Below are 9,579 nucleotides of genomic sequence, written 5' to 3' on the forward strand. Positions count from 1 at the left end.
TCCGGGTCAGAAGGCGGCGCCCTACAGCCGACCACCCCAGCCCAGGGCCCGGAACCGCCTCCCCACCTTGACAACCCCGGCTCCCGCAGCCCATCCGCGCCGCCGCTGCCGCCTCCCCCCGCAGCGTCTCCGCATGCGACCCCCTCCTCCCCGAGGGCTTCCCAGGAGGGGCAGTTGGCCGTGACCGTTGGCCGCTCCCCGCAGCTACCTGCCCCACCGACCCGAGCTGCCTCCCAGCGCATCTGCCCGGCGCTTCTCAATGGCAATGGAACAAAACACGGGTGGCTCCACCCCCCGGCAGGGCCCACGGCCTCCCATTGGCCGCTCCACCGCCCACTGACCTCTCACCCGCGTTGCCATAGGGCACCCGGGAGCGCTCGCTCCGCCCACAGGCAGCTCCCAATGGGGACACAGACGCCTCCGCGACGGGCCTTTCCGGACTCGGCTTCCCACCGGGCACCGCGGCCGCCCGGCGCTGCGCCTCATTGGTTAGCGACTGCGCCGGCGCGCTGGGTCAAAGCGGAAGGAACGCTAGGAAAGGGACGCGGGGTGCCCCGTGCGAGGCGGCGACGTCACCGCGTGCCCGGATGAAGCCGCCAGAGGGCGCGCGCCCAGCTCAGGAAACGAACCCGGCGCGTGCGCACTAGCGGCCGTTCGAGCACATAGCGCATGCGCGTCAGAGCCACGTGTGCCTCTACCCCTAGAGCCTGCCATGGTAATGAGCCGACAGTTCCTTGTAGGTCAGGGCTGGAGTATCGCAGGTCTCAGTCCAGTCCCAACGCTGGGTGCCCCCTGGGAGGCACATTACAACTACGTTTTTAAAAACCCACTGGACAACTGCATAAATGAGATTCAACATTTACTATTTATCTTAATGCCCTATCATTTCTCTCTCCTGGGTGACTCTTCGCACTCCCCTGGAGATTTCTCTCCAATTCCTGGAGACCCCGGGGCAATCCTGGAGGGTTGGCGACCCTATCCTTACAAGAGTGGTTCACAGACAAGAAACCAGACCTTGATCAAACGGCCCTTTCCCCGGGGGAGGTGCAGCCCCCCGCTGTGCCGCGGGGCCTGGCTACCCTCTGCTCGGCTCTCCCTGCTGCTGGGAGCTTTGCAAAGGTCTGCGGGGAGCCGAAGGTGCTGTGGGAGAAGGAACGTTCCCAGTACGGAGCGGGGCTGCTGCTGCCATTGTCCCCTCTCTCCGAAGGGAGGGTGGCACAATCGGGTTTCGTGCCCCGTAACTCGAAGCCTCCTCCTGCAGCTGCCGAAAAGCTGCCACCAGTTGGTTACAGTGGAGAAGCAATGGGTGACAGGACTGCACACTGTCAGGGCAGGACTCATTAGACAGCTGCAACTTACTATCACGAGCCCCCAAACTCAGCTGAGTTAATCTATAGAAGTGAAACCAATAGCCATGGTAGCTGTCCTGGCTATACCAATGAGACCCTTCCAGCAGATGAGTATGTTTCACCATCCGCATAGATCTGTGCTTCAAGGCTTCCCTAAACAAGTAAGATTACACAGCATTCCCTCCCCCTCATTTTTTCCTATATGGATTGAACTCATACTGTAAGTGCCTGATGCGGCAGGAGACGGTCTTGGAGCAGGGCTAGTTAGCAGATCCCAGTCCAGGGGCCAATTCTTCATTAAATTGGAAACCCCCAACATAATGTTGCTGGTTTTCCACAATTGTAAATAAGTATTAGCATATGCATAAATCAGAGTTCTGTTTTCCCCTAACTTTGTTGAGAATTCACTTTATTATGGTTCTCTTTCCCATGAAAAGCCTATTGAACACAGCTGAAAATTATACCCCATATTTTTAATTCCTCTTTGTTTTCAAGCTCAGTCTTGCCAGGGTATTTTTCCAAACCTATCACTGTCACTTACTATGCAAACCTACATGGTGGAATAGATCACCTAATTTAACACAACATCTGCACTGCCTCTTAAGACACTAGTTTACTACTGAACCTTTTCTTTAAACTCTTACCAACACTCTGGAGTTTGTTCTCACACATTTCAACGTTGCTTCTTGTTGTAATCATCTTGCTTCTAGTTTTATTGTATTTTTTAGCACATAGAAATTAATATTCCAGCTGCTTTTAGGATCCTATCCATGTCATTGTTTGGCAGCAATAGGGCCACATCCTGCAGCCAATTTTATACACACAATTCCCCATTGAAAACAACTTATCCCTGGGGCACTCCACTGCTAACCTTCTTCCACACTTAGAATTGGCCATTAGTCATACATGTAATCAGTTTTCAAATCCATGGTACAATTTTATCTTTCATGCCATAGTAACAAAGTTCCTTTAATAGCCTTGTGATAAAGTTTCTAATCAAATTACAACCTTGGGTTCCACTTTTCATTTTAAACTATTCTAACACATCTGAGACACAGCTGATCCCTAGTGAAGTCACACTGATTTGTACATATATTATTTCATGTACTACACGCTGAGCAGTAATTGCAACCAGCACTCAATCCATGTGCACATGTACTGGCTTCCTGGGATCTCAGCCAAACTCTTCCTGCAACCAAAGGTCCTTCCTCCAGGTTTCATATAGGTTAGTGCAACTGAAGAAAAAACTTGGTAATAAGGATTATATTTTTCCAACTATAATCCTGGTATTGGCTCACCAGTCTATATTTCTCAGACCTCCAGTCTCCTTCCCTCTAAGTCCTTTCCTTCTCTCATTTCCTTTCTTCACATCCTCCAACTATATCTGCGTCTTTTACAGTCACAGGTGAGGTCAGGCTATTTTGCATTACCCCTGATGGGTCTGCCCTCCTGTAATCAAAAAGCACAGGAGGATCGGAGACCCAGTTAGGTCATGGCACTTGACACAATACTTCTGATCACCTACTGTGTTTGATATGAGCCACAGACAAGTGGACATGCCGCATAGAAGCTGTATAAATAGCGCTCTTGCACTGGCTGTTGTCCCAAAATCTATAGGGCCAGTTAAGAGAGGGAGATCAAGAAGCATGTCCCCACATTGAAACAGAACAGGTGGCAACTAACAAGTGGCATCAGGAAATCAGCCATATACCTTCCCCTTCTCCAACCAAAGTAAAGATCTGGCAAGGATCCAAATTATAATTTAGGTCTTGATAAGTGTGGACCAAAGCTCCCCTATGACAGGGTTCAATAGCCATTGGCTAGTACTTTAAAGATCTGATTACAAATACATCACCACATGTTTAAGTGGTTGGTGTGTTCATTCAACTATGTTTCTCCAGCAAGAGCCATCTGGTTCCAACAAAGCAGCGAGACACAAATGCAGACAGGTTTCCTAAATGAAAAGGCTTTTAAAAACTTAAGAGATAGTCAGGCAAAGTCTATGAATACAGTAAATCACAGACCAAAATAGAAACATAATGAAACGGACAGAATGACACTCCCAAGAAAGATCCAAGACACTCTTGAGAAATAGTATGTATGATTGCATATTGTGGATTATATTATAAACCAAACTACAGGACTCAGCATGGGTATATTTGTGAATCAAACAGCATCTTGTATACGTTTAAAAAAAAATCAAACTTTTGTGGCTAGATTTTCTTTTGGCCTCCACCCATAGGTAGGAATACTAGGAGGCTGCAAAGCTTCTATTATAACCCTGCTCAAGCTACCTGGCTCCCATGTTCAGCTGCACAGAAGGAAGCAGATGCTACTCCCACCTCAATAAAAGCCCTGGCTTTGCCTCCTGCTCCAACATGCCAGTTAGCAGAGCTGAGTTATCACTGGTGTGTCTGAAAGCAATTTGCAACCAGCAGCAAACAGTTACCCCTTGGAGGAAGAAGGGAGCCATGGAAATCTAGCCCTTTCTACCCTCTCCCCCTCCCCTTTTTTTTTAATTATCCTCTGATTTTCACATGGAATTTAATCTTGCCTTTACACAACAAAAGCAGTGAAGTGAATGAAACCCCAGATTTGTCCAAAAGTGCATGATTACATTTCAGCTGTCCTGATTTCATGAACTGTTTTGGATCAGTCACAGAAGTCATCATGCAGTAATCAGATGTTAAAGTTTGTATGCATTAGTTTACCTAATCCAAAAGTAGCTGGGGCATATACATGCGCTGTTCTGTAAAATGCTTGCGTCTCACGAGCTGTGCGAAAAATACAGGTAAAGAGGCCTGGAGTTCTGCTAACAAGTCTCACTTCAGTTACGTGAAACTACAGTATTCCTCTTTCTGTAGTAATCATTATGAGCCATTCATCTGCTCTCCAATAAAATAGTTATGATGCAAGTGGGCCTTTTCCAGAGACAGGTGAAATTTATGAAGCCCTGTCAGAAAGATTGCAGATCCAATAAAACCCTAGATGAGCCTGCCTGCATTGGGGTCAGTTTGCAATTCTCTTAGGAGGCAAATGGGCAATTTGGATTTCATCTCTTGGAGTCTTCATGCTATTGGGTGAAGAAGCTGAATTGCCGTTACAGTCCTAGATGGAGCTGGATTCTTGCAATAGCCTTGTGTTCGAGGGAGAGGCTGGTGTGGCCCAGTTTAGCATAGCCAGCCTTTTGCACTTCCCTGTTCATCTGCACATCTCAGTTCTGATTCACAGAGGAAGTCCTGGCATGAGCTGTGGTTCTCAGTTGGGAGATGCTAATGTTAGCTTAGCTCAGACTATGCAAACAAATTACTTGTTTATAAAATGATTTTTGCCTACAGTTTGTTTCTTGGTGAGGGGGTTGCAGCAAGGAGATGAAGCAACTAGAACATGAAATAAAACGAACTGGAAGTTGAGAAACAAGAGATTTCTCAGAAAGTATCTCAATGCAAAAAAAGAAAAGGCAACAATTTAGTCTTGGAAAAGTAAAATAAAGCAATTGCACTAACCAGATCTCCAGTGTCTTTTATACTGACAGATCTCAGAGTCATTTTGATCCTACAGAATTTCAAAGAAGCAAAAAATATGCTTGTTACAGCAAGATCAGCTCTTAGAGATTGTGGAAGGATACCTAAACATCCCAAGTGTCCCTACTAGTTAGGCATGGCATAGCTGAATTTTGCCCTCATCTAAACTTCCTGATCCCCATCGCTTGCTTCTTAGTCCAGCCTTGTGGTCATCTACCTCTTCTGCATCTCAGTCCTTCATCCAAGTCGGCTTCAGTCCCACCCCCTCCAGGACACCAATTAGCCATGAAATTCAGGTAAGCAAAATAAAGCTCCAGCAAGTATTGTTCCACATCTCGGCCCCTCAGTAAAACCAAAGGACCCAGAGTTTTCCCCAGAGTCCCATAGAAACAGTTACACTCCAGAAAGATCCTTACTCTCAAAAATCCAAATTTATCCCTGCCCCAGTCTTCGGTTTCTAGTCTCTCCTGGGAAACCCCTATGGAAATTCTCTGGAGTTTCTATACCTCCAAGTTCCTTGGTTTGGGTTTTTTTTTGGTTCTTCTTTTTTTTGCCAAATAGCAGCCTACAGGACTATTTCCTCACCCTTGCCCCTTTTCCCAGGATCCTCATCTGAACTATAACGCTTCCTACCAACAGAATTCTCTACCTCGGTACATTTTTGATCCCACTTTCAAGGAAAAGCTATAGCCCCTGCATAGCGACCCAGCTAAAGCAATTATGTGCCTCCAGGTGCATCCATGCTAACTAATTGAGATCTCCCACCCCCTGTAATGCTTTTCCTGCCAGTGTAGGGTTTATACATACTGTCACAAGGTGCCTTTGGCAATTTATGAGGGGAACATTTGACATGGACCACTAGTAAATAATGAATTTGGCCATAGGTATTCAGGATACCCTATTCCCAAAGCAGCACTCTTAACATTTCTCCCCAGTCTCTGAGATTAAATGTAATAAAAATACTTATGTATGTGGAAACTGCATCTTAATTCAGTCAAGTTTATCTAATTTACCTACTAGCCACTGCACTGGCCAGCAATGCCTGTTTCTATCTCCCACCTCTTCCCTTTTCCTCAAGCACCTTTGTGCTTTCTCCCAGACCAAGCCTCACACTCGGGAGGGACTCCCCAGCCACTTCTGCAAAGCTGCCTCCTTTTACCCCTTCACATACCTCCTTAAAACTCCCCTTTACTTTAAGCCCCACAAACAACAACCTGAAAAAGTTTAGGCCACTAGTGTGCTGAGACCTGCACCATTGCTGATCACACCGATCAATACCGTGTCAGCTTCCTTTCATTCTCAGTGTGGTCACCTGTTGTTTCTCGTCCCATGTTGAGCAGGGGCTGTCATTTTGGTTTGTGCTTGTGTAGCTTCTAGCACAACAGATCCTGGACCATGACTAAGATTCCTAGACACTAAATCAAAGTAATAATAGGCAACCATCAATCCTTGGATCGTACTGTACGCAGAAGAGGTCTACAACCCTCTCACCAAGACCTTTGATGTGTACACATAGACAAGAGTATGGAGGAGTGGAGGCTGCCCAAGACCTACCAACTAGGGTGTGCAAAACGGGCCATATTTGATTTGGATTCGGCCCAAATCAGGGACAGTAATTCGATTCATTGATTCGGATCACAGTCCCCGATTCGATTCAGACGAATCCGAATCTGAAAATTAGATTCTGATTCGGAGAATCAGAGATTCTGCCATAGACACAGCTTTAAATGTTTTTTCTACATACGTTGGGGTACCAGCTCATCAATGCTGCGATGCTGAGGCAGATGGAGCATCCCACAAGAGCGCAGGGGAGCCCCCTGCGTGCTCGGCGGTGGACCTGGAAGTGGAGCAGAAGTACTTCCAGTCCACTTCTGGATCTGCCTGGCTCCCCTGTGCTCCCCCCAGCTCAGCAGTTGGCTGCAGAGGGACCCCAGGTATCTCCCCCAGACCCAGGAGGCACCAGTTGCCAAGCTGGGGGGGAGTGGGGGCCCCCACATGTGCTCCCTGGCAGACCCAGAAGTGGACTGTAAGTGCTTTTGGTCCACTTCCAGGTCTGCTGCTGAGTGCACTGGGGACCTCCCGTGCTCCTCTGGGATGCTCCATGTGCCCCAGCATCGCAACATTCATGAGCTGCCTGGCAACTTGAGGTACGTAGAAAAAATCTTTAACAGTGTGTCTATGGCCAAATCTCTGAATCTTTCCAAATCTCTCCGAATTGATTCGGAGCGATTAAAGGGTCTCCTGATTCGACTCAGATTTGGAGGTTTGACCACCAAATTGGGCCGAATCTCCACCAAATTGAATCAGGAACCGAAGCTTTGCACAGCCCTACTACCAACCCCGATTAGACCACTGAGACAGAGTTCAAAGGCCAGACCATGCCCAGACCTTCAGTGCCTCGATGATTATAGCTTCTGCCAAAGAGCAATGGATAATAACTGCTGCTGACTGCCTAACACCTCAGTGATGGTGTGTTTCTGTTAGGGTGATGGACCTTAGTCTTTCTCCAACCAAGGAGTGCCCACAAGGCAGTGAGGAGTAGGTTTTTGAGGCACCCTATATTCACCTTACTCCAGAGGTTGCAACGTTGTGATATTTTATAGGAGCTATTCTCCCACAAGTAGCTCCACTACGTTGCCACCAGGCCCTCCAGTTGGATGTGGTTTATGGTTATACCCAGGCCCATAAAGTAAAGTAATACAAATAAATAATAATAATAATAATAATAGTAATAATCAGTGAAGGCAAGAAAGTGGAATTAAATGCCTGCTTACTACAAAAATGCAAATCAGAGTGTTTCACATGCAAAACAACTCTGCAAACATCCCTGGGCAAATATTTAATAAGAACCAGCATAGCTGGTCTCTGTTTGAGGAGCGAGAGTTGCAATTTCTGAAAGTATATTTTCGGTTCCAGTTCATTACAAACTTTGCAAACGTGAAAATGTTGATCTAGAGCAAGAAAAAAAAATCTTTTAGCAACAAACTGAGAATATGGCAGTGCTGCTGTTTACCTTATAAGCAGGGCCTTTTTTATATTCGTTATACATGCTTGCATATATCTTCCATACAAACTATAAAGCAAACCTCACAACAGCAGTGTAGAGCTCTGCCTGTCTGCTTTTCATGGTTACTAGTCTTATACAAATTAAAAGCACATTAGCTTTTCTGAAAATAAATCTGACTGAAGTTCAACCACTTCTCTTTGCAGCCTTAGTTTGCAGATAGCAAAGGCATTCCACTGGCTAAGCCACTTGAGTGAATTTCCTGATTTTGCTTGGTCGCTTAATTTCCTGTTGGGCTCACATTTTGCCTAATTCAAGACAAAAAGACCCCTATAAATGGGATGAGTGATTGAAATTGCAGAGCTGGACATAGTAATTTGATTTCCGTTCAGTATGTGCCTGTCTGAACAGAGGTAGAGTTTCAGAGAAGTACATATAAGTGACTCCAAAAATTTCCTTAATTCAGCATGTTTCCTTTATTGCATTCCAGTCCTGTGCATCCAAATATATTAAATTAAATGCATTTCTACTGCTTTTTTACCTAAATATTTTAATTAGTGTCAAACATAACTGTCTTCCAAGTTCTGGCATCAAGTCTTTAAAAATTAGTATGAAAATAAGAGAACAGGAAGTCTTTAGTGAATAATGTGCTCAAAATATTAAGACGTACTGCTCAATCCATTTCAAGTAGATCTGCACTACTTGCATAATTTTTACCATTAATATCTCCACATTCATTTTTTTTTAATCATGGGAGTGATAGTATGGGAAAGTAATGTTTTATTAAAAACACGGAGAGATGAATATGGACATATGCAGTTTGCATAATTTATACTACGAACCTGCTTTTTCTACCTACCCTATCACCAGGGTTTCTAAGTGCTGCACAAAACTATTGATCTATAAAAGTGCCAGAAACAAAAATGTGTTTGTGTGTATGTTACTCCCCACCAAAAGAATAACTCTGACTATATAGGGTTTTTGTGTAGGTCAAAGCTGTGGAAGGCTTTATCAAAAAAGACAAGTTTTGTCCCCTGAGGGAGATGCTGCCAGTCTTGGGCTCAGTCCAATATTTCCTGACAACATGCATCTGAAAATGCTCTGTTCCCAGAGCTTGACATAAGAACCTAGGTCTAGCTGCCCCGTCTTTAGGGAACCTGGCTGCTTGAGGATAAAGCAGGTGTGGGCAGTTATTTCAGCTGAAGGGTCACTTAATGAGTTTGGGTGAGCTTTCAAGGGCGACCATGGTAGCCCCATCCCTTGACAGGTGCCCCACCCCTGGGTTGCCCGCTTGGGACTAGAAGTCCTGCTTTTGTCACTGGAAGTCCTTCCCCTTGCCCCCAGAAGCCCTCCTTTTGGGAGGTGGGGTGCTATCTTGGAACTGGAGATAAACCAAATCATATACTAAAAGTCAAACATCTACTATAACATATTTTAGTTTTATTTCAAAAAACATTTTTGTCCAGATTTGTGGCATTTGCATATTACGTATAGAGGCAATTGCATGATAGATCAAAATAAAGTCTGACTCTTGTATAGTGTGTGGATGGTATGTGGTGAGTGTGTAGGTGGGTTTGGGGTTTGTGGGGGGTGTGGGTACGTCTGTGTGGCTGTGTGTGGGATGCATGCCACTGTGCATACAGGGGCATGGGGGGTAGAGAGGTGGGATGGGGAGGGTGTGGTTGTGTGTGGGAGGGTGGGG

At 45.8% G+C, this 9,579-nt stretch overlaps 1 protein-coding gene across 3 annotated transcripts in view; it reads right to left on the reverse strand.

Annotated features, from left to right (window-relative positions):
- Nucleotides 1-282, reverse strand: part of FAM53A (family with sequence similarity 53 member A) — a 91,431-nt gene extending 91,149 nt beyond the window's left edge. For 2 of the 3 annotated variants that reach the window (XM_019553264.1, XM_019553262.1), the window contains exon 1: nucleotides 209-282. The gene's annotated coding sequence lies outside the window, so the exon portion shown is untranslated. Of the gene's footprint in view, nucleotides 1-66; nucleotides 91-208 lie in introns of those variants that run through there. The other variant, XM_019553263.1, reaches the window with a different exon arrangement.
- Nucleotides 283-9,579: the final 9,297 nt, after the last annotated feature.

The sequence above is a fragment of the Crocodylus porosus genome, unplaced genomic scaffold (genome assembly GCF_001723895.1).
Source record: "Crocodylus porosus isolate Cpor-Errol unplaced genomic scaffold, CroPor_comp1, whole genome shotgun sequence".
Taxonomy (NCBI): Eukaryota; Metazoa; Chordata; order Crocodylia; family Crocodylidae; genus Crocodylus; species Crocodylus porosus.